Genomic DNA, 24,040 nt, shown 5'->3' with positions numbered 1-24,040 from the left:
TATGAGGGCCGATGCAGAATTCATCTACATTTCAGGGGGTAAATTATCTTGTTTACAGGTTTGTATAAACCTGAAATCGTGACAACTGTTGTGGAAAATGAAAGCTATATGTTCTCACAATCTACTGTCATATAATCTGGTCTCCTGCTTTGCCTAGTTTCCGAGTTACAACTTGTTTTCATAGACGATTCTGTCAAAATCGCTTGGTTTCGTTAGGCCTTATTTGTATAATGACTGATCCAAATTGATCCCATTTCTGTGTTTTTTTACCTCAATTTTTAATCATGTCATGTAAAACTATGACGTCTATTACGTATGATATTAAAAATTGACATTTGATTTATTTGAATCGGTAAACTAAACAACCCTATTTTGCCATTGCTAGAGGAATCTGAAATTTTACTTAGGTAAATAGGTACATACAGTTTTAGCACACAGCAAATGTTTATATGTATTTCTTATGCAACAATGAAGTTCTGTTTGTAATCTCAAAACAGTGTCGGCCCATAAGTTTTCACATGCAATTAAAATTGCATGCAATACAGCAATTAATACTCCCTCGTTGTAACCCGTGTTAGGTGGTATAAACCTACACATGATATTTGTCATCATTCACTTGATGGTCAGTTAATGAATTTATAACAGGTATAATTAGTGGTAACACACTTAGATTACCCGACAAAGGTTCCCATTGGGCATTTCTTGTGTCTGGAGTAAATATTCAACATTATAAACATCGATCAAAGGATTAACCGATAACACGCTGATTGATTAATTACTTTTATCTTACACAGCGGATTTGTCAAAAGGTAGTGTTTATGTATGTAGATTTACTAATCTATACTGAATACACTCTGTCGTGTCGGTGTCTGCGTAAAAACAACGTCCTTCCTTCAAAGGATTAACCGCCAATACAGTGATTGATTGCTCATTATTGGCTAACTAAATTACCGTTTTTAAAGAATGGCGGACATTATGCAATCAGTTGCCAGGTGTGCTATCTTGGGTGACCAATGAGACTATACACCAATGTGACATACCTGAAACGATATACATGTATCACTTTTTCGTATACTAGACTGTTAAAAGACACATTACTTGGAACAGCTGCAGATGAATGGCATATCACTCGTTTTTGTGGATATTGATGGATACATTCCTCGAACAAGGTAATAGCCTGACATTGTTCCTATAAATTTAATCTGTTTTAATTTTAATATTTGCATTTAGTTTGTATTCATTTGTCGTAGCATTCAACAGAATAGTTGTTTTCGTCGTGAAGTGTAATGAGACATACACTAGGGCGTGTGTGCGAATTATGATTCACATTGGCAAACTATTAAATGTCTAGATATTAAAGTCCTGTTATAAATTCACTATAAGTATCAGCAGATCGTCTGCTTTTTATTTAGTTTCAAAATGCATGCAAGTATAATAATAAACTAATTAGGATTATAAGACCAAATATAAAGACGTACATTGACTAGTATCTACATACTGGTGAGTGCACGTTAACCACGTGAATGTAGCAAGAAATTTATCGCGCAGTATTGTCACTTCGACCCCCACCTCGCTTTCGTGGAAGAAATCGTTATGTTATAAGTTGTGTCATGCAAAATGCTTTTGGTTATGATTCAAATACATATTTAACTACGAGTAGATTTTGATTTTCCAACTTGATGAAAACAAACCATAATCTCATTAATTCTAACAGACTTTAGCCCGTGACTTCACGATTTTCAAAAATGGCGGCGCCCTGTCGCGAACGTCTGCCAGTGTGAGTATAAATGCTATTTAGGTTTGTTTTCACCGAGGTACAAAATCAAAACTACTTTCTACTGGTAGTAAAATATGTATTTGATTGATGGCCAATAGGATTTTGCATGACATAGCGTATAACATAACAAATTCTCTCGTGGAAGCGAGGTGAGTGTCAATATAATACTACATGTACTTACAGTATTATTGTTACTTCGACCACAACCTCGCTTCTGAGGCAGAAATCGTTATGTTACAAGTTGTGTCATGGAAAATCTTTATGGTCATCAATCATATACATATTTTACTACGACTAGTAAGTACTTTTGATTCTTTAACTTCTGTGAAGCCATCTGGACACAAGTAAGATATCGTTTCAGGCTTCCACAACGCTCGCTTCGCACTCACAAACATAACCCATTTTGCACGAACTGCGGGGTCCTGTGGAAATTTGTGCATGGCGACACCATCGCCCGACCTCTAGGAGCAATTGACGACAACACAACGATTTGGCATGTCTTCGTTGATGTCGAGAAATCATCAACATGACGAGCTTGCTACACACTTTCTATACAACTAACTGAAAATCCTTCCTTATATGACGTCACTGCAGTGCTCTGGCGACAGAGTTACGTAACCTGTCTGTGGTTTCGTTGGCGGGTGAGAGTGAAGCAGGCGACATTTTGGCAACTTTTAATCGCTCGGTACTAATTAACCACAAGTTTTTAAAGTAAGAATTTGGTGTTTCGCATAAGACTGACCACAAATCTTTCATGTGTAGTAGTTAAAAGAGTAAAAAAAACAAAGTTTATTTGTTCTTTAATCGCTCCCATGGGTAAGTTCATTATGCCAGACAGGTAAATGCTGTGTGTTGTTTTAACTAATTGTAGGCGTACTGGGATGTAGGGGTAATGGGATACAACCCCCTCGCCTGGCTGTTCTGTTAGCTGTACTCACAGTAGAGGGTAGAGGAATAATGCCGATCGATGTTCATGCTGTTGATCACTTGATTGTCTGGTCCAGACCCAATTATTTACAGACCCCCGCCATATAGCTGGAATATTGTTGGGTGTGGAGTAAAACTAAACTCATTCACTCCATAGACTATATCGACGTTTAACAACTGTCACATCCATCAATATATTTCGCCTGACCTTTGTTATCTGAGAATAACAGAATCGTTGACCAGATGAGGAGACGTTGTTGTGGTCATGGCCGTGGTGGTTGTAGTCGTCTTTCACTTTTACCCTTGAAAAATGATAATAACCCTGTTCCTTCAATCCAACTGCGAGAACAATGAAGAGATATCTGACTTACACACCAAACCCCTCGATCAGGACTTCTTGGAAGATACCAGTTTAACCACTGTTGAGAAACGTGTTGTGTCGATGACGTGTCAGTTAACTGTTGTAACATTTTGTCTGTGTGTATTATGTGCCGCCGGTGGAGCAGGGTATGTTCACCTTTTCGCGAACACCTGGTATCAGTACTATAGTGATTCATAAATACATGCTTTGTCATCTTGCGTTTTTGACATATTGTCATCGGACCGGAACTTGCGTTTTTGACATAGGGTCATCGGACCGGAACTTGAGTTTTTGACATAGTGTCATCGGACCGGAACTTGAGTTTTTGACATAGGGTCATCGGACCGGAATTTGAGTTTTTGACATAGGGTCATCGGACCGGAACTTGAGTTTTTGACATAGTGTCATAGGACCGGAACTTGAGTTTTTGACATAGTGTCATCGGACCGGAACTTGAGTTTTTGACATAGTGTCATCGGACCGGAATTTGAGTTTTTGACATAGTGTCATCGGACCGGAATTTGAGTTTTTGACATAGTGTCATCGGACCGGAATTTGAGTTTTTGACATAGGGTCATCGGACCGGAGTTTTTGACATAGGGTCATCGGACCGGAACTTGGGTTTTTGACATAGGGTCATCGGACCGGAGTTTTTGACATAGGGTCATCGGACCGGAGTTTTTGACATAGGGTCATCGGACCGGAATTTGAGGTTTTGACATAGGGTCATCTGACCGGAATTTGAGTTTTTGACATAGGGTCATCGGACCGGAGTTTTTGACATAAGGCTAGCCTTGCTCCAAGGCTGTACTGAATGCTAAGCCCATGGATGTATAGTAATTCTAGGGGGCGGTGGGGTAGCCTAATGGTTAAAGCGTTGGCTCGTCACGCCGAAGACCCGGGTTCGAATCCCCACATGGGCACAATGTGTGAAGCCCATTTCTGGTGTCCCCCGCCGTGATGTTGCTGGAATATTGCTAAAAGCGGCGTAAAACCAAACTCAGTCAGTCAGTATAGTAATTCTATCCTTTCAAGAGGCAAGTTTATGTATTATCATTTAAACTATCAAGTTTTATCTTAGAGACTTGTGCAAGTCTAACATAAGGCCATCGAACAGGAACTTGTCATATCAGAAAACGAGTCCATAGTGATCGACACGATTCAGAAAGACATAGTAAATATGCGGATCCAACCCGGACCTTAAGAAGTGCCCCATGTTAGGTGCTTTCCCATCTGATGACTGACACTGTGCCAGTAACAGGGATTGCTGTCAGCAATACAAGCCCTTCTGACACTATCGGCATTGAAGAAGGTTGCAGCGTTGGGCAGTCTACACATTCTCCGAATGTTCTTAGAGGGGTCGACCAGGTAGAGCTTCCTAGGAGAAGTCCCACACGCTGTCTGTGCAGCGTGGAACTGGGCAAAAACCCTAGCTGATAATGAACCACACCAACCTGTGTCAGGATCAACCGAACCCTCTTTGCTGCATCTCATTAGTTTGATATGCAAGAAATGATGATGATGATGATGATTATGATGGTGATGATGATGAAAACAACGGACGTTTCAGTTGTGTGATATCCACCAATAATAGGCTAACAAAAACATGAAAGCATAGCGAGAGAGCAAGAACAGATGGGAATTATTAGATAAGCGGTAACGACTGAAGACTCGATGTTTCAGGATTGTTTTGGCAGAGACTATAGAGGGAGAGAACTTGATGTCGGCAGGGAGGTAATTCCAGTACAGCTGCAGAGGTGAATGTTCTCTGATGACCTGACTTTTTTTCAATGGCACTATTAGCAGGCGTGTAATGGAAGGCTTGTGGGTGGAATGCATTAGTTGATGAGCTCAAAAGAGGTCGTCGAGAGCCAATCCAGGCTGGCATTGAAAAGCCTCACTAGGTATTCTGTATTATATCGCAGCCAATTTCAGGGAACCAAAGTATACTAAGCAGCAAAAGAAACGTCAGTTTGGAATTTTCCTTCGCAGAAACGGATAACTGTAAACTCATTTACTGTTTTGATTGTATATTTTTGACAACATCTCCAACTTTACCTGAGCAAAGACATTCCTTCCCAAACTCAGAATGGAACCCAGGAAATGGTCTCAAAAACGCAGCCTGATCTCTGAGATGGTACAGTGTTCTCCATGTTTTTTTATGCAACTCATGCTGCACGTGCTGTTCACAAGGCACATCCCTATAAAATGCACCCCCAAATCTGGTTGAAACATTCACATTACAACGTCAGCAGGATGCCCCTTCTCACGACAGCTGAGAGGAACCAGGCACTAGGAAGACTTGAAGCTGGCCACACTGCAGAACGGTGTCAACATTAGTCCTGAAACGTTCACGTAATGTCTTGGAGTTGTGCTGAGTTATTCATTGATGTGTCAAGATATTGTACACAAAACCTGTTTTTTGATCCGCTTATTATGTGCCTATCTAATTTTGAATTGGTACTGACGGGTTTTTTTGCTGCTGAGTATATATTACATGTAGCCAATGTCAGGCTTTCAGAGCTGGGTTGATGTGTTGTTGTTCTTGAAAGGCATTTAGAAGTTAGGCGAACATGAATACATGACAACATTTTATGGATAACGTCTTTTTATTTTTATATGACGTTTCAGAGCTAATTCTTGCTCCTTCATCACGTGAATGATGATTTGTATGGTGAAATAGGTTTCAATGATCAAAGGCCTGAAATATGCCATGAAGTAAATTTCAATTTATCAAATAGACTAGGGAATTCTAGGCGATGTTTGCCTAATATGTCAGAACATTTGACGGTCATAATTAGACTCGTGTCTCTGTGAACCGGACGCTGCTGTGGAGATTTTCCCAGGATTCAGTAGTTATATTCCACTCCCACTTTATTCGCCGGAGTCAGCTCTAGAAAACAACAACTCTACAGACCTTGAAAGTATCATGCAATCCCAGGTAAATGCCCATTGTGTCGTTGTACAAATCAACCTTATTGTTACGACCGTCGTAAGTCTATGTTAAGGTAATCATTTACGACCACCTCAGGGCAAAGATCGTATTGTACAACGGAACCCAGGACGACAAATGGGAAATGCTGGAGTAACAATCACCATATGTCGTTAACCTTGATTATTGTTCAAGGGGACGGTATGGTATGGTAGCCTGGTTGTTAAAGCGTTCGCTCGTCACGCCGACCGCCCGGGTTCTATTCCCCACATGGGCACAATGGGTGAAGCCCATTTCTGGTGTCCCCCGCCCTGATATTGCTGGAATATTGCTAAAAGCGGTGTAAAACCCAATTCACTCACTCACTGTTTTTTTGTTCTACAAAACATCATTCACACATACTCTTTTGTTTTGTTTTTATCCAACTATTTTCAGTTTGCAAACATTACAAATCTATCAGAAGAAAACTTGAATCAAACCGTAGTCAATGTACAAGTATCAAAACTGTATATAGGGAGCAACACAGATATTATATATACTGAACCACAAAAGAAATGTCGCACTGATAGGGGTTTCTTAAAGCACACACTATAATTCACTCTAATTAACAATCAAAACGGAGGACTGAGTTAAAACTTGACAATTATGGTTAACACATTTGCGGGAAACACATTTAGAGTTTACACAAACAAAATCACCAAAAATGGTACCATGAAGATACCCCAAAGTCAGTATCGTGTGTGGCCTCTATTGGCATCGATGAAATCGTTGCATCGTCTGTACATGGAATGAATTAGTCGGTCGATGAAGGTCATACGCACTTGGGTCCATACTCTGCGAAATGCCTGATCGAGTCTAGCCGTAGTTGTCGGCCTTGGTTGGAGGCCATTCAGTCTTCTTTGAATCTCGTCCCAAAGCTGTTCTACTGGACTTAAATTCGGACTGAGTGCAAGATTTTGTAGGGTTTGGATGCCATGCTATCTTAGGAAGTCCAATGTTGCTCTGGCAGTGTGGGCACGAGCGTTGTCTTGCTGGAAGATGTGATTTCTGTAACGGCCAAAATGTGGTACAACGTGGGGGTCTTATGACTTGGTCAAAATAGCGAGCAGCTGTCATGTCATTTCCTCATCCTGGACCAAGATTCTGGAACACCATGGTGACAACTAACTGGTTCAGACCGATTGCACCCCACACTAAGATGCTTGGACCACCCCACGAGTCTCTTTCAACAAGACACTCATTGGAAAACATTTCACCACACCATCGCCATACTCTCACTCTGCCATCGACTGTCGAAACACAATATCGGCTTTCACGAGATAACAGCACAGTTCTCCATTGTCGATAACGCCAATTTCGATGCTGAGTTGCCCATTTTGGTCCGTTTGGGAGGTGATGAGCGGTGAGGACAGGACTACGATATGATCTGTGAAAGTAGAGGCTTCTTCCGCGCAAACATCCACGCACTGTATCGGCACTGACGGGTCTGTTGTGAGTCCCAATGGTCTGCCGTGCTGTTTCCGTCGCTTTGGGGAAGCGATCCTGCAGATGGTTGCGCACAAGCTGTCGGTCTTGACTTTGTGATGTTACTGAAGGTCGCCCACTGCGTGGAATGGACTTGAATGCTGTTAGTGACCTGATACCACTCCTGCTGTCCTAATATGAACATTAAAATGATTGGCTACCCTCCGTGCAGTCTGGACAACTTGCAACCGTCCCACGACTTGGTTCCTCTGATCTCTCGTAAGATGTGGCATGGTGGTTGTGTCAAAACAAAAATGGTTTCAGGCGAGTTTGGGACTCGCTTTCATTGGTAGGGTTGTCACGACATGCACGTGCATTTTCATTTTCACGAATGTCATACAGAACCTTTTACCATGTCTGCCTTTTTTCGGTGCGTTTGGTCGATATGCTTTTTCATCAGAAAACACACTGATGTTGGTAATAACTGTCAATTTAGATTGAAAAACATGTTAAGAAAACGGTACAATCATAGTTAAAACGCCACCTTGCAAGAACAAAATTTTGCATTTGGTTTGAAAAGCGACGTTTTTTTGTGGTTCAGTATATAAACCACATGCTGTCTTGGATAGATTTGCTGCCTATAGCAGTGATATATTTACAGATTCATAGCAGGTAGTGAGTATGCGAGGAGAGCTTACTACAACCCTCATCTGCACACATTCACACACAACCCATGAAAATAACAGGAGATTTTAGATTCAGAACAGGTAATGAGCAATCGTTTAGCTGACTCAGCACGCACAACTTGTGAGTTTGTATGGATTCCATATGATCCTGAAGGACAGGTAATTGTATAATGATTTACGAAATCTTACAGAACAGGGTCAGTTGTGCATATAAATTAAACGTTTAAAAATGCGGGTTAGGACTGCAATCCATGACTGTAATATGGGACAACTGGTGTGAGGAATATCAGGGTTACTCGGTTAATGCGCCGTATCCCAGTTGCGTAGACCGATGCTCATGATGTCAGACTATATCCAGACTAGATTGTTTACAGGCCACCATCATATAGTTTTGATATTGCTTAACAAACAAAATAAATAAATTGCAAAAGTGGCCTTTCACACCGATTTCAATGGTCGTCCATAATTTGGTTTCCTTTCATTATGACATTGCGTATGTATGGCCTTAAAACAGGATAGATATGTTTCATGATCAACGCATTCCTTCATGTGCAGACCTACACTATGCCGGAATATTACACATGCCTTTCGGAACTTTAGTCTCCGGATCCGGTTCTCCATCCTCGGGATGTTCTTGAGAATTGAGATGGAGAAATGGAATGGTTTTAAATGCCCAGTTTCCTCACCATCATTCGTGTTATGATAAACAAGTATTTACTATAGAGAAAATCAAAAGGATGCCTATTTGTTCAAAGAATACGTTCATGTAACAGGACTTTTTGTCGGCATTATAATTCAATGTTTGCTTTTCTGTATATTGTACTTGTAGTCCATCGTCCCAGCAATATGACATCTGTCCACCGACATCTGGAAATATACAAAAATAGAAAGTTGTCAACAAATATGTACAATGAAAAGACATTTTATGCAATTGTGTTTATCACATATAAACGAGGGCAAGGCTCTTAATTCCAATAGAACCAGTGAAGGTCTTATCCCAATTGCGTAGATCTATGCTTACGCTGTTGATCACTAGATAGTCTGGTCCATATACTTGATTGTTTACAGACCGCCAACATATAGCTGGAATATTGCTGAGTACGGCGTTAAACAACCAACCAACTCATGATATCTCAGTGGGTCGCCACACTATAACCGCCACTACTTTGGACTAGTACAGACACTCAGACAGACAGTCAGACAGTAGGTCCCATACTGCCTACAGTTCCAAACTGCCTACATCCCAAACTGCCAACAAAAATATTGCAGGTAGCGTAGGAAATGATTTTTTGCCCTGTAGAATAATGGAGCAGCCCAATTATCAATGAAGAAGGGGTGTGTCGTTTGGAGTAAATAAGGTATTATATTACTTTAGTAGTTATTTGCTTCATTTAATGTCGCACGCACAACTAAGGTATTCCGGCGACGTGGTAGTACACCTATTAAGAAATGAGGGGAACAAAAAATAGAAATTTTGAAAGAGTGGTGTTACTACAAAAAACAACTGAGTATTAAGGGAAATTTGAATGGGATGCCAAATTAAAAAGGTAAAAAATATATGAAATACTAGTAGATAAAGAGTATTAGAGATTTTGAATTTAATATAGATGTGGTGTAGTAAATGTTTATTGTTATTGTATTTTTAACCAACCCATGTTTGAAAACATTTATTTAGTGAATAATGAAAAATATATAAAAGGTTAAAAAAGGAACTTGATAAAAAGAGATAACTGATTTGAAAAGTTAAAAGAACATATATACATATACTCTCCAAAAAAAGAAACGCATCATGAAAATAGCAATTTCATGTAGCAATGAATTAAAACGTGATTCATTTTACAAAAGGTTTTGCTCTGTTTATGAGTCCTATGGTGTTTATGTTTTGAAACATCACAACAAAACGCACCATCTGTAAAATACCCGTATTTAACAGCATGATTTTCAATTTCGGCGTGTAGTGTCACAGAATACACAATTCACATGCAATGCACGTGAAAGTTGGGGATCAGATAGTCTCAATGATGGGTATAAAAGGTTGATCGCTGTCTGTCGATTATTCACTGTATTTGGAATATTGTTGACGAACGCAAAATGCCACGTCTAAGTGAAGCCAACCGTCATATCGCCATTGGTTTGCTTGAAGCTGGCCAGTCTCAACGTGCAGTTGCCCGACGCATGAATGTTCACCAAAGCACCATTTCACGGCTGTGGGAGAGATATCGCCGGCAGAATTCGGTAGCAGATGCCCCTCGTAGTGGGCGACCTCGAGCGACCACTGCGGCGCAGGATCGCTACATCCGGGTACATCACCTGCGTCATCGAACAGCTACGGCGACCAGTACCGCTCGACAAATACCCGGATTGAGGAGGCTTTCTGCACAGACCGCCAGGAAGAGGTTGAGAGAGGCTGGATTACGTGCCAGAAGACCTTATTTTGGCCCTGTGCTTCGACAACAACATCGTCGACATCGAGTCCAATGGTGCACCAACGTTCAGGCCTGGAACCTACCGAATTGGCGTAGAATCTGGTTCAGTGATGAATCACCTTTTCTATTGGAACGACGCGATGGAAGAATGCGGGTGTACAGACGTGGACGTGAACGTTTCGCCGACGCTTGCGTTCCCCAGGTGGACAGATTCGGCCGGGACAGTGTAACGATGTGGGGAGCGATCACCTGTCGTAGGAGAAGTGATTTGGTGATGATCCAGGGCAACCTGACAGCTCAACGGTACTGTGACGAAATCCTACGCCCACACCTCCTTCCAATCATTGATCGCCAGAGGGAGTTGTTTCAACAGGACAATGCCAGGCCCCACACAGCACGACACACTAGAGACTTCCTCCAGAACCACAACATCAATGTGCTCCCCTGGCCCTCAAGATCACCGGACTTAAACCCGATCGAACATCTGTGGGATGTCCTGGACAGACGGGTGCGACGCCGTAACCCTCATCCACAGACACTTCAGCAACTCGCACAGGCACTACAGGCAGAGTGGGCTGCGATTGGGCAACACGAGATTCTGAGACTTATTCGTTCGATGTCGAGGCGATGTCGTGCAGTTCTGGATGCCCACGGTGGTCACACGAGTTATTGTCTTCAGCGCCACAACACGTCTCCATGTGACACTCAAACTGACTTTCCTCGAGTTGGTGCCAAAGACGGATAAGTCTGCATTCCCAGAATGCAATTTCGCTATATTTCATTGACTCATAAAGCCTACAAGATGTTTCAAAATAAACATAACAATACAGTTGAAATTCCTATATGCGTTTCTTTTTTGGGAGAGTATATTTATAATAATTTTTAAAATGGTAAAAAGTGGGATTATTGTTTTTGTTGCTAGATTGTTTGGTATAATTTTGTATGAATGAGATATTTAGTGAGTGGTTTCAATCAATTTGGAATTTGTTAGAATGTGCTTGAAATCAGAAGAGTACTACTGGTTTGGTTATCTACATACCCCAGAAAAGCCTTAAACAATCCTATAATCTCCCGGCAAACTCCTGTATCTTCACAGCAGAACTCGCAGCCATAGTTCAGGCCTTGCAAACAACATCTGACCAAACAAACACTACCATCTGCATTTTTACGGATTCCTTAAGCTCCATACAGGCTCTCAAAAATTACTCTACAACAAAAAGACCATAAGATCTAATAAGCAACATATACATAAGAATTATTTATCTGGGTCCCGTCACATATGGGAGTCCATGGAAATGAAATGGACATCCTTGTCAGTTGGGAGGAAGACCCGAAGTAATTATGAGGGCGAATGGAGGTTTCGAACCTGCGATGATAGGTTTCTGGTAACACACGTGTTGGTTTTGACAACGATTGGAAAATGTTTAAGCTTTTTAGTTTTGAAGAATAACACCCCAAAACTATTCGTAAATATGGTGATGCAGTTGATGATGTATTTCGCTGAATGAACGTGTATATGTGGTTCAGGGTGATTGGGGAACGTAGATGAAGCTGAACAGCTGCACAGTGGGTTACTATTAACATTACATGTGTTACAAATACGAAATCAGTAAGCTAAAACCTTAATTCTTCCCTAAATTGTTCTGAAGAGTACCTAAGAGCAACACGTGTTGTTGACATTACTGTTATTGATACGGACGTACAGCTAATGTCCCCTGGCTTAAGTTTCACTCAACGTTTCACTGCCACAGGGAAACATTAAATGAACATTAATGAACATTAAAAAGAGAAAATAAGGCCGGACGCAACCTTCGCGACAAACTGGATGAACACATCTTCATGGTCGTTGTCAGCTAGCATCAGCTCTTGGCAACCTTGCCAGGGTCATTGTGAGCTTAGTGTCAAATGTGCGAAGTATGACGACGAAACGAGAGGTACATATCTTTTGGAACATCTGGTAAAATGACCGTGAACTATTTTCGACAGCTTTTACGTGTACAGACAGGTGAAACGCTTGCAACAGTGTTTACGTCAGTCTTGACTATGTTGCTAATTTCAGTAGATGCTATCGGTGACCGCCAAATGAAATATTTGACGTCTATGCTACTCTCTCTATTGTATTAAGCGTTTGTGCATAGGCAGGTACAAGGTTCTTATGTCATGTTCACCAGACAACCATTTTCGGTTGATGCATCTAGGGAACCCAAATGTCACAATGGGCAATTAAAGGTTGGAGACCAATTACTGACTGAACCGCTTGCGACTGGTTGAGGAGCACAGCCACCGGCCCATCTGTCCATCGAGACTACTTCCAGTTTCGCTTCCACATCACTGTCACGCACGCCCACCATGTGAGGTTCAGTAGATAAGATTTGGACAGTCTACTGTCCACAGAAGAGTCCACCTTTCTACTAGACATCTCTGATGGTCAGACAATGGTCAGACAATGCGTAAGGAGAACGCATTAGCGACACTTGCATTACTCAAAGTTGTCAGTTTTGGAGTGGAAGTGTAACGGTATGGACGTGCACCATGCACCAAACAAAACTGTTTTACCCCTTGTGCAAATGCAGGTATGTAAAGTGAAATGCAACAGAATAATGCCCGCCCACATGTTGCACGTGTTGTGACAGACTTCATGAGGCAGTAAAATATAGGGATGAGACGGATTGAGGCCTACGACAGGACCAGAACTGATCGTTTGGGCGTTATATTTGGTTGACATTCCAAACAACAGGACTGTTTTCAATACTCTGGCGTCTTCAGTGCGCCCGCTGCCTAGCCTGAATTCGTACACCACCCCGCTTCTATGGGCGTGTCACCAGGTATCTTTAAATACATTCAGGATGCCTGTAGAATACATGAATTATATGTGTGTGACACTCCTGCTGCCACTCTAAACATCACATGAAAACGTGATGTGCAAACATTGGTATATTTGTCATCAGTTATGTCACGTATGTTAGTTGACTTCAGGTAAAAACAACGATGTAAGCCAGGTTACCCTCGGTATGGATATATTTGCAAATACACGCAAACGCTGAATGAACAGATTTCATAAAGCATACAAATGAACTATCTGCTGTTTGCAACCACCCTTAGACAACTTCGTTACTACACTTAGTTCAGAAAGTTCAGAGCCATTTATATCATAACAATAATATAATAGTTTGAATAACAGTAAAAATACACTACCTGATGTTACAAGCAATAATACGTCCGTATACATTTCAATCGATGCGTTATGTAAAAGGTCTCTAGCGTGCACTAAGTAACTTGATCCTTCAAATTCACTAAACAACTCGTGTTTCCACTGTCTGTAATGTGAACAAACATTGGACAAAGATAAAAAGAGAAAATCAAAGACTCTCTAACAAGAAAAGACAAAGCCTGGAGGTAGTTATTTTCGAGGGTCGCCATGGCCCTCAGAGCAGCGCATCCTCATCACCGCATATCACGAAGACACAACATCACCGTATATCATGAAGACACAACATCACCGCATATCATGAAGACACAACATCACCGCATATCATGAAGACACAACATCACCGGATATCATGAAGACACAACATCACCGGATATCATGAAGACGCAACATCACCGGATACCATGAAGACACAACATCACCGGATATCATGAAGACACAACATCACCGGATACCAAAGAACAACCTCATCAGCCCTTTGTGACTTTATCAACGATGATAACCACTGAGCTGGCTCAAGCTCTAATGCTTCTTCAGCTTCAGATGAATTCCTTCATGCTTGTTTCTGAAGAACATTATCATTGAAATTTTGCATAGATAACGGTACAGCATTCCTGCAGGAGATACTTGAGCCAAGACCGTTCCAAGAGAAATGTCGATGTTGAGCAAGGCAGACAGAATACAGTCAGACAAAGTATTGTTTTAAAGGCCCGTGTTAAAATTGCCGTAGATGAAAGAAGTAAGATGAAATATCAGTCAACTGACAGATACCAGCGAGTTAAATAGGAGAATATAAGGATAGAGAGACAGATAATCGTAACATTTGTTGCTGGGGCAGAAATATTGATGAGGTCATGAAAAACTGAAAATTACGGAAACGTTGTGACTCAGCGAGTACTTGACAACATAGGGAAGCAAAATATTTAAGAAGCTTCGTCTTTTCATTGACATGATCAAATTTAAATGATACATTTTGATTGCAATGTTATGGTAGCATGGAATTGTATTATTATGTTAAACAATAATATAATCCAATTACGTCGTTTCAGTTACGATTCAGTAGAAGTTTATAACTCTTTATGAATAATATTTAGTTGTTAGGAACATAATACTGTCTAATCTAATAGGAGTGTGTTGGTTATCACATTCTGATGCTTTTGGACTCACCTGTAATCCGGCATTGTCTGACATAGCTACTCAAGCAGGTATTTCGACTACATTGTATATAGGAGGGCAAGCAATACCTCTCCCATCTCACATCACATAAACACAAACGGTTGTCTGAATAAATACTGTCCCCCCCAAAAAAGAAACGCAAAACGAATAAACACGTATACTGAAATAGTATTCTACATCATAACCAACGGTTGTGTCAATATTATATCTATATCTTGGACATCATCATATGCCTACGTTTAGAAGAATGCCATTGTGTCTGTAACGCCACTAAGGAGATAAACCTACTGTGTGGGAAAATCAGAGGTATATAACGAAATTATAATAGCTCTAAATTTCATTTAAAACCGGACGCGTAGCGTGAGGTTTTAAATGAACAATTAAGAGCTAAAAAATTTCGGCGTTCGATGTTAATGCATCCTCCGTTACCGGATCAAGATCAGTGGCGATATCGTTGACGAAAGCTGATAATAAATTTTACACGGAAATTATGTAGCAGTCTATTGCTGGATCTATTCTGACATACCATAGAATCAACGTAAACATATTTGTTTTTGCTGAATCTTTATTCGGAGAGCAGGCGATGTTTTGATCTTGTTCGACTGAATATTTGTTTCCATGCTTTCGAAGTACTTTTGTATGTATAAACACCTATTGTTGTGATTCACGCAAGTAGTGAGTCGAGCCCGTCATCGCTAAATCCATCTTTAAAGACATATGTGTAATTTCGACAGCAAAATCGCCGTAATTTATCGATGCATCGGTAGGTTGTGTGGTGTCCGCCATGTTGGTGGGCAGACAAAAATAGTGCATTACCGTAAACGATGTATGATTGCGCACGGAAAATCAGAGGCCTGTATAACGTGATTATTTACCTCTGAATGACTTTAATTAACCAATCACAATCCAGTGTTTACTGAAGCCATGGTAGAATGAACTATATACTGCAACTCAATTTCTTTATTGCAGTAATTTGTACTTGTTACATTTAGCAATTGCATTTTTGTGGTATTTCATGGTTTCAAACTGCTTTCTTTTGAGTACAATTTTTTATATGTATGTATTAACTTTTCAGCTTTGAAATCAACACGTTACATCATCCAGCTCATTAACATACATAAACCAGACTTGAAACTTTGCTATGAGTGTATTTGAAATATAGTACTCGTATTGTTGAAAATGATAGCACATACAGAGTAGAAAAAACACACCATGATCAAATATAGCGGATTTGGAAACGATTCGCACGAAAGATTTGAGCTTCTTTTGGGTTGAAATGTAAAGGTAAAAAAAGTACTTAAAATAATGTTGGAATAACAATCGATTTGGGTCTCCTTTTCACAAACTGCACTTGGGGTTTCCCCAACAGGTAGCAGAATATTCTTGAAAATACTAGAATTATAAATTGCAGATAAATTATGAACGAAAAGTGACGTAACGGCAACGTTTTAACATGCTAAATAAATATTCAACGGTACAACACGAGGTGTCTACCAGATGCCTCCCAAATGTGACAATGGCATACAGCCACCGATCGGCAATCATGTTCTTTTCCGAATATTGGGATTTGAAAGGAGGATTGATCCCTGGGCCCCGTTTCACAAAGCTCTCGTAACTTTTCTCGTAGCATTCGTACTTCCTATACTGTAGCATTGCCTTACGATAGTCGTAGCGCTACAAGAGCTTTGTGAAACGGGGCCCTGGTCTGATTATTGCTGAGTATTACCAAATTTGTGACATTACAGCCATAAGTCATGTCATTTTTACACAGATATCTACATTACACGTATATTCTGTCATGTCATTGTGACACAGATATCTACATTACACGTATATTCTGTCATGTCATTGTGACACAGATATCTACATTACACGTATATTCTGTCATGTCATTGTGACACAGATATCTACATTACACGTATATTCTGTCATGTCATAAATTTAAGTATCTTCACGTTTGTTTAAGAGAGATATGGTAGTTGGAATTAAGGATGTGCGAGCTCTCTTAGTTTTCACACTTGGAACTTTGTAGCGGCGGCCTGGAGGGAGGAGGTTTATATTCCGAATTTAAGTAGTGAATACGGTCAGATATAATTTTGACAGCTTGATTCACGATCTGCCGCTCATATATTGATGATAAACATTCAAATTTGACCCCAGTGATTTAACTTGCAGTCTTAACAATTTTGTCTATTTTGAATTTAAGATGAACTGAGACAGACCCGTACCAACAATGAAAGGAAAATGTTAAAATATTCTGAAAAAATGCTACAAAAATGATGACATCACAGAGGGGTTAACATTAAAAAATCTCAGTTTACGCATGAGATGAAGACGTTGCTGACACTTGTTGTAAGGGGCTTCAGTGTTAGAGTTCCAGGTCAGCTTAGAGTCAAAGAAGGTTCCCAGATACTTATACTCCGACACTGTCTCAATACATTCACCGTTCATTATCACTGGAAGCATTTCTGTGGGTTTACTCCGAAAGTCAGTTCCTTTGTTTTTTGTGACATTTAAGTATTTTGGTATTGTTCCTATTTGCAATTGAACATCAGATTGAGAAACATGTGGTCGAGAAAATATGTCCTATGTATGCTGATGGTGTAGAAGACGAAGAGCACGTACTACTAAGATGTTGTCTGTATGAAACCTAAAGAGGAGAATTATGGAGAAAATGCTGCGAAGCAGAAGAAATTTGATGATCCTGTGAAAGTCAGTTTTATCCTGTCTACCCAAACTGTGATATATTTAAATACCAAAGCCTGCTTTAACATATTGTCTAAAAGATATAATTTCCTATACTCTTAATTCATGATTGTCTTTTTGATACGTGTTATTGTTTATGCAATATGTTTATCTGTATTTTAATATGCTCTTTTATGGAAAGTCTCTCATAACCCTGTATAGGGTGGCTCGTTACATTTTATACATGTATACTTTTCATTGCGATATGTATTTTATGATGCTTTTGGACTCACCTGTAATCCGGCATTGTCTGACATAGCTACTCAAGCAGGTATTTGGACTATATTGTATATAAGAGGGCAAGCAATTCCTCTCCCATCTCCCATCAAAACCAACGGTTGTCGGAATAAATACTGTCCCCCCAAAAAAGAAACGAATAAACACGTATACCGAAATAGTATTCTACATCAAAACCAACGGTTGTGTCAATATTTATATCCTGGATATCATTCATATGCCTAAGTTTAGAAGAATGCCATTGAGTCTGTAACGCCACTGAACTATATACTGCAACTCAATTACTTTATTGCAGTAATTTGTAACTTTTACAATTAGCAATTGTATTTTTGTGGTATTTCATGGTTTCAAACAGCTTTATTTTGATTTCAGATTTGTGGGTTAACTTTTCAGCTAGGAAATCAACACGTTACATTATATAACTCATTGACATATATAAACCCGATTTGAAACTTTGACAGTTGCTATGGTTGGATTTAAAATACAATACTCGTATCTCCATACATGCCAGGACTACAGATAAAAGGGTGTGTCACGCCAATATAGCAGCAGCTCTGTGTAGTTTCATATTATGTAAATCTATTCCTTTGTGGCCATTATCATACAGACACAGTAATCACGAAGCATCACTCTGCTCACAAAACCATTTTAACATTTTCCATATATCCGTTTTACATACCTCTGTGCACGTAAGTGCACACGCCTAAACTACGAATGATAACCAAGTTCTATGGATAGTCAACTTCTATATTGCAATGCTTGCGACGTTTCGGTGTAGGTACTAACACAGGTATCAAGCATGTGTTAGCACCTACGCCGAACCGTTTCCTTCCTTTACAAAATGACCCCGTGAAAATTCACTAGCCAGTGGGGCCAGTGGCTGTGGAGATTTACTGGCCCGACTGGATATTTACTAGGCACGGGCTAGCGGGCCAGTGGTTATTTCGCACACTGGTTTCAGAACGGAATCTCCCATATTGGTCATGGCATTGTACAACATATGTGGCTATTGGTGTTTTCTATGTAAAAGGAGGTCTACTGATCATAAACTTTTCAAATGTGTTAAATAGTCATACAAAGTAATTATTTACACCAAAATCTAATCTATGTGATGTCATTGTTGGATTAACAGCAACAAACAAACTGCCCTTATCCCATCCCTAGCTCCTTTCGAAATTCCAACTTGAGAACGAGCTGTAGCACCGTTCGACGTTTTTCCATTTGGCATCTTTACAGAAAGTGTGAGCGCACAAAATACTGCTGATATCTGAACGACATTCGTATATATGAAATGGATTTGTAAGCTTATGTATAACGTTATACATGCAAACATTCATTTGATATCATTTTGGTCGTGTATCGTCATCGTATGCCGCCGCAGTTGGTAGTGGGTTTGCTGCAATACCCACCAGCCATGACAGATTCATTAAAGAAACGGGTGTTCATAAAAATGTGGAAAAGTGTATGTTTTAACCTGATATATTCATTGAGTACGACAATGACCCGCCTCTCGCTGACGTCTATCGGACATAATAACAGGGCCTTAAAACGATAAATTAGTTTTCGCTCATCCGCATCTAAACAGTACTATGTTTGAGAAAATGGTTGGAAACTTTCAACATTCCTTTCACATGTTAAATTTGAATTGGAAAAAATCAGGTGAAATTACATAGCCTAAGTTCAAAGATGCGATTTCAAATCCACACTCAGCGCATCCAAGTTTTGCAACCCATAATAGCCAATAGTGAACTAATGTGACATAATAGTCAATAGTGAACTAATGTGACATAATAGTCAATAGTGAACTAATGTGACATAATAGCCAATAGTGAACTAATGTGACATAATAGCCAATAGTGAACTAATGTGACATAATAGCCAATAGTGAACTAATGTGACATAATAGCCAATAGTGAACTAATGTGACATAATAGCCAATAGTGAACTAATGTGACATAATAGCCAATAGTGAACTAATGTGACATAATGATCAATAGTGAACTAATGTGACATAATAGCCAATAGTGAACTAATGTGACATAATAGCCAATAGTGAACTAATGTGACATAATAGCCAATAGTGAACTAATGTGACATAATAGCCAATAGTGAACTAATGTGACATAATAGTCAATAGTGAACTAATGTGACATAATAGCCAATATTGAACTAATGTGACATAAAAGTCAATAGTGAACTGTGACATAATAGTCAATAGTGAACTAATGTGACATAATGGTAATAGTGAACTAATGTGACATAATAGCCAATAGTGAAATAATAGTGAATATAATGTGACATAATATTGAACTAATGTGACATAATAGCCAATAGTGAACTAATGTGACATAATAGCCAATAGTGAACTAATGTGACATAATAGCCAATAGTGAACTAATGTGACATAATCGCCAATAGTGAACTAATGTGACATAATAGCCAATAGTGAACCAATAGTAGTGAACTAATGTGACATAATAGTCAATAGTGAACTAATGTGACATAATGGTCAATAGTGAACTAATGTGACATAATGGTCAATAGTGAACTAATGTGACATAATTAACAAAAACACATCCTCATTACAGTATTCAAGTGATAACACAACGGGGTTTTTTCACTTAGTCAATAGACTATTTCTACGTGTGGAATCCTTGCTAAACTCATACAGGGCCGTAGCTACCATTATAAAAATAGCCCGGGCTTACACATGATTGTTGCTAAAAAGGTTGGGCAAGCCCTCAATCCTATCTAAATATATACCTTTGTACCCTATCGGGCTTACACGAAAAAATTGGCTTGCTACGCGCCTGTCATAATATCCGTGAAGATCTGGGTTAGAATTGATCTTCAGTAACCCATGCTTGTCGTAAGAGGCAGCTAACGGGATCAGGTGGTCAGGCTCGCTGACTTGGTTGACACATGTCATCGTATCTGGAATGATGATAGCAATATGTTTACAAAATAAGGATGTTGTTATTTCCATGGTTTTGTAGATTTGTGTGTCTTTGACTGATACTCAAAAAGCTCCACTTCTGTCTGGTGGGATGTTCAAGTTTCAAGTTTCCAAGAGTGGCAGCGGCAGATAAGCTGGCGGGTTTATATATATACGCTATGGTAGACGCAGAGCAGGAACTACACGTGAAGTAGACACAGGCACCGACCATCATTCTCACACGGCATACCGTATATGTGTGTCAAAGTTGAAAGTAAGTGTTTCTAAATCTGTGTAGTGGTGTACTTGTTTCTATTGACAGGTCATTTCGTCTTCATTTTGATTTGAAGGTGATTTCTTATTCACAACATAGATACCGGTACATAAGTTCGACTTAACACTATTCTACACTGAATCTTTTGAACCCTACTCCTGGTTTGTTTTTACCGAATATATTTATGTGGTGACAACAGTAAAAGATGGTATAGAATATACAGATGCTGAATATTTTTACACGTGCGCTTTACCGTATTTAATGGATACAATGTAAGGTGCATTAACTTTATATATTTTATATATAACTTGTCATGTTCGTTTTGTGGCTGAGCGTTGCCAAATCCATGTTTCACTCACTATATCATGTATATGTCGGTGTTCTATTGAGGTAGGCTAGTTGGTTGGTTGGTTGTTTAGATGGTTGTATGGATGGTTGGTTGGATGGGTGGATGGATGGTTGGTTGGTTGTTTGGTTTGATGGTTGGATGGTTGGTTCTTTGGTTCGTTTTTAGCTGGTTAGTTAGTTTGTTTATTGGATGGTTATTTGGTTGGTTGATTGGATGTTGGTTGGTTGGTTGATTGGTTGATTGGATGGTTGGCTGGTTGGTTGGTTGATTGGATGGTTAGATGGCTGGCTGGTTGGATCGTTATTTGGTAAGTTAGTTGGATAGTTCTTTTGTTAATTGGTTGGTTAGTTGGTTGGTTGGTTACTTCAATGGATAATTGGATGGTTATTTGGTAAGTTAGTTAGTTGGATGGTTGGTTGGTTAATTGGTTGGTTAGTTGATTGGATGGTTATTTGGTAAGTTAATTTCATGGTTGGTTGGTTAGTTGATTGGATGGTTGGATTGGTATTTGGTAAGTTAGTTAGTTGGATGGTTGGTTGGTTAATTGGTTGATAGTTGGTCAGTTAGTTGACTTAGAGCGTACAAGGCCTGCAAAGCTAACAATGAAAAGCTATCATTAGTTAAGTGAGGTAGCAGGCGCTAAATATACAAATCAGACGTATTGGTTAGAGTACAGTGCTGAGTCACCAGGCTTTCACGTTTTGCGGTTCCAGTACATTAACCTACTCCCAGAATACTCAAGGGGAACGTCTGAAGCTGAGCTGGTTGATTGCCTACACAATAGCTCCTCGTCTTGTACTTGTAATTGCGGCGAAATGAGGTCACACGATCGCACAATAATCTAGTTTGTACTACGTTAGCCTCATTCAATATGAAAATTAAGTTACCGAGTATCTTATCTCAGAAATATGGAACACAAGACAAGGAACTTATGTACATAACATGCTCATGCTGAAATAGCATTGCTTCCGTTGTCTGGCTCTGGTAGTATATCCTAATTAGCTTCGCCGTGGAGATACTATGAAATGTGACACCAAGATAATAATTGTACTTACTGAATAGATGTACACTTCCAAGCGGTGTTATCTTTCGGCGAGTAGCAGACAAAAATATAGTTTATACCGACTGTGTTTGGTGTTCACACTGTTTGGAAACCATTTCAATTATGAATTATGTAACGGCGTGTCTAAATTTGGGAGAAAGACCCGAAGTAATGATGAGGGCGAATGGAGGTTTCGAACCTGCGATGATAGGTATCTGGTAACCCACGTGTTGATTTTGACAACGATTGTAAAATTTTAAAGCCTTTTAGTTTTGAAGAATAACACCCCAAAACTATTCGTAAATATGGTGATGCAGATGATGATGTATTTCGCTGAATGAACGTGTATATGTGGTTCAGGGTGATTGGTGAACGTAGATGAAGCTGAACAGCTGCACAGTGGGTTACTATTAACATTACATGTGTTACAAATACGAAGTCAGTAAGTTAAAAACTTAATTCTTCCCTAAATTGTTCTGAAGAGTACCTAAGAGCAACACGTGTTGTTGACATTACTGTTATTGATACGGACGTACAGCTAATGTCCCTGGCTCTAAGTTCACTCAACGTTTCACTGCCACAGGGAAACATTAAATGAACATTAATGAACATTAAACAAGAGAAAATAAGGCCGGACGCAACCTTCGCGATAAACTGGATGAACACATCATCATGGTCGTTGTCAGCTAGCATCAGCTCTTGGCAAGCTTGCCAGGGTCATTGTGAGCTTAGTGTCAAATGTGCGAAGTATGACGACGAAACGAGAGGTAGATATCTTTTGGAACATCTGGTAAAATGACCCTGAAATATTTTCGACAGCTTTTACGTGTACAGACAGGTGTAACGCTTGCAACAGTGTTTACATCAGACTTGACTATGATGCTAATTTCAGTAGATGCTATCGGTGACCGCCAAATGAAATATCTGACGTCTATGCTACTCTCTCTACTGATTAAGCGTTTGTGCATAGGCAGGTACAAGGTTCTTATGTCATGTTCACCAGACAACCATTTACGGTTGATGCATCTACGGAACCCAACTGCGACAATGTTAGACCAATTACTGACTGAACCGTACGCGACTGGTTGTGGAGCACAACCACCGGCCCATCTGTCCATCGAGACTACTTCCAGTTTCGCTTCCACATCACTGTCACGCACGCCTACCATGTGAGGTTCAGTAGACAAGATTTGGACAGTCTACTGTCCACAGAAGAGTCCACCTTTCAACTGGACAGATCTGATGGTCATACAATGGTCTGAAGGCGGAAGGAGAACGCATTAGCGACACTGGCATTACTCAAAGTTGTCAGTTTGGGAGTGGAAGTCTAACGGTATGAGCGTGGCACCATGCCTCATGGAAGAACAAAACTCATCATAGTTAATGGCAATTTAAATGGCTGTGCCATACCGGGGCGACATTGTTCGAGATCATATTTTACCCTTTGTGCAAATGCAAGTACAACGTCACACGCAAAAGGATAATGTCCACCCATATGTTG

General features: G+C 39.9%; 1 protein-coding gene across 1 annotated transcript in view; it reads left to right on the top strand.

Moving 5' to 3' along the window:
* Nucleotides 1–21,006: 21,006 nt before the first annotated feature.
* The window catches only part of LOC124253912 (sodium/glucose cotransporter 4-like), a 38,146-nt gene continuing 35,112 nt past the window's right edge, over nt 21,007–24,040 (top strand). Inside the window, exon 1 of the mRNA XM_046687766.1 lies at nt 21,007–21,148. The gene's annotated coding sequence lies outside the window, so the exon portion shown is untranslated. The remainder of the gene's footprint in view (nt 21,149–24,040) is intronic.

The sequence above is a fragment of the Haliotis rubra genome, unplaced genomic scaffold (genome assembly GCF_003918875.1).
Source record: "Haliotis rubra isolate DU_JTF1 unplaced genomic scaffold, ASM391887v1 Scf558, whole genome shotgun sequence".
Taxonomy (NCBI): domain Eukaryota; kingdom Metazoa; phylum Mollusca; class Gastropoda; order Lepetellida; family Haliotidae; genus Haliotis; species Haliotis rubra.
The sequence above is the reverse complement of the archived record's forward strand: the minus strand, read 5'-3'. Positions and strand labels throughout refer to the sequence as shown.